At 46.4% G+C, this 2,500-nt stretch overlaps 1 pseudogene across 1 annotated transcript in view; it reads left to right on the top strand.

The window, feature by feature from the left end:
- The window catches only part of LOC308173951 (serine/threonine-protein kinase MARK1-like), a 33,798-nt pseudogene that overhangs the window by 20,237 nt on the left and 11,061 nt on the right, over positions 1-2,500 (top strand). The window contains exons 5-7 of the transcript in view: positions 1-22; positions 656-726; positions 2,051-2,107. The exon at positions 1-22 is cut by the window's left edge and continues 44 nt beyond it. The product of the transcript in view is annotated as a serine/threonine-protein kinase MARK1-like (transcript). The remainder of the gene's footprint in view (positions 23-655; positions 727-2,050; positions 2,108-2,500) is intronic.

Raw genomic sequence — 2,500 nt, 5'->3', positions numbered from 1 at the left:
GTGATGGAGTATGCCAGCGGAGGTGAGTAGCCTTTCTATGGTCTGGCTAAAGCCTGGAGTTAACCCTATAAACTATTAACACTAGAACAGCCGTGAGTAAAGAAAAATGTTCTATCTTTGCACTCAATCAAATTTCAGGACCCTCCTTTCATGACTTTTCCTAGATACATGTATGTGCGTTCTACCACCCGGTATCCTTACATTTTCTAAATCACATCAGGATAAGCTAGATAGATAACTGGTCCCAAATTCTAGTTTTATTTTGATTATTCATGTGATTATTGATGACTTTATCTCCTTGTCACGTGTAGTGTGTTATTCTGAACTATGATCTGAGCATATATATACTGCACACACACACAACGTCACGGTGTGTTACCTACAGTATCAAACAGCATTCTGCTTTCTCATCTGGTCGTCATGTTTCTGATGTGATGACCAGGTCAGTCTGGCTCTGGTGTTAATGAGTTGAGGTGATGATGTCATGACAGTGTGTGTGTAGAGGTGATGATGATGATGATGATGATGATGAGGTCAGTGTGTGTGTAGAGGTGATGATGTCAGTGTGTGTGTAGAGGTGATGATGTCAGTGTGTGTGTGTGTCCTGGTCTCTCCAGGTGATGATGTCAGTGTGTGTGTGTGTGTGTGTGTCCAGGTGAGGTGTTCGACTACCTGGTGGCCCACGGGAGGATGAAAGAGAAGGAGGCCCGGGCCAAGTTCCGACAGGTGAGCAGACAGACAGACAGACAGGTGAGCAGACAGACAGGTGAGCAGACAGACAGGTGAGCAGACAGGCAGACAGTCAGACAGGTGAGCAGACAGACAGGTGAGCAGACAGGCAGACAGACAGACAGGTGAGCAGACAGACAGGTGAGCAGACAGACAGACAGACAGGTGAGCAGACAGGCAGACAGACAGACAGACAGGTGAGCAGATAGATAGACAGACAGGTGAGCAGACAAAAGCAGCTAAAGACGGTCTTGTATAGACAGGCTTTTGGATAGCCCCAGGGGCCTGTCTTTCTGTGTCCTGTTGATGTTGTTGTACACCTGCTGTCTGTTACTTGTTCTTATTTTCACTTGTTTAACTGTTTTAACCTGTTGTGGCTTTCCGTCTTTTATTATGTTTTATTATGTTTCTTCTTTATTATGTTCTCTATATGTAAAACACTTTGTGACCCTTGGTCTGGGAAAGGTGCTATACAAATACATTTTACTTACTTACTTACTTACAGGCAGACAAACAGGTGAGCAGACAGACAGGTGAGCAGACAGACAGACAGACAGACAGACAGGTGATCAGACAGACAGACAGACAGATGAGCAGACAGACAGGTGAGCAGAAGGTGAGCAGACAGACAGGTGAGCAGACAGACAGGTGAGCAGACAGACAGACAGATATACCGACAGACAGACAGATATACAGACAGATATACAGACAGACAGATATACAGCAGACAGACAGATATACAGACAGATAGACAGACAGATATACAGACAGACAGATATACAGACAGACAGACAGATATACAGACAGACAGACAGATATACAGACAGACAGACAGATATACAGACAGACAGGCAGACAGAAAGACAGATATACAGACAGACAGACAGACAGATATACAGACAGACAGATATACAGACAGACAGACAAACAGACAGACAGATATACAGACAGACAGACACACAGACAGACCGGTGAGCAGACAGACAGGTGAGCAGACAGACAGGTGAACAGACAGACAGGTTAGCAGACAGACAGACAGACAGACAGACAGACAGACAGGCAGACAGACGGACAGACAGACAGGCAGACAGACGGGTGAGTCTTTAAATCCCACCAACTCGCCCTGCCCTCTGCTGGTGGTGGAGCAGCACTGCACCCTGGTCATTACAGTCACCAGGGGGTTTGGTGACGGAGGAATGGTCACATGACGCCACAGTTCTCTCAGAGGAGACGCATCTCCCTCCTCTCACAGCATGTCGGTCGACTGACAGAGTCTGTGTGTGTGTGTGTGTGTGTGTGTGTGTGTGTGTGTGTGTTCCAGATCGTGTCTGCGGTGCAGTATTGTCACCAGAGGAGGATAGTGCACAGAGACCTGAAGGTAAGAGGCACACACATACACACACACACAAACACACACGCACAGACATACACACACGCACAGACACACACACACACACACACACACACACACATGCACAGACACACACACACTCACAGACACACACACACACACACACACACACAGACACACACACACACACACGCACAGACACACACACACACACAGATATACACACACACAAACACACGCACAGACACACACACACACAGACACACACACACATACAAACACACGGACAGACTATGTAATCTCTTAATTGTAAGGTGCTTTGGATAAAACCATCTGCTAAAATGATAAAAAAATGTAAAACAAAATATGTTTTAGGTGGACAGAGATGGTCCCCGCCATGTTGACCTACTCTTAGCGCCG

Source organism: Nansenia antarctica, assembly GCF_963989245.1.
Source record: "Nansenia antarctica genome assembly, chromosome: 19".
NCBI lineage: Eukaryota > Metazoa > Chordata > Actinopteri > Argentiniformes > Microstomatidae > Nansenia > Nansenia antarctica.
This window is presented reverse-complemented; position numbering and strand designations above follow the sequence as displayed.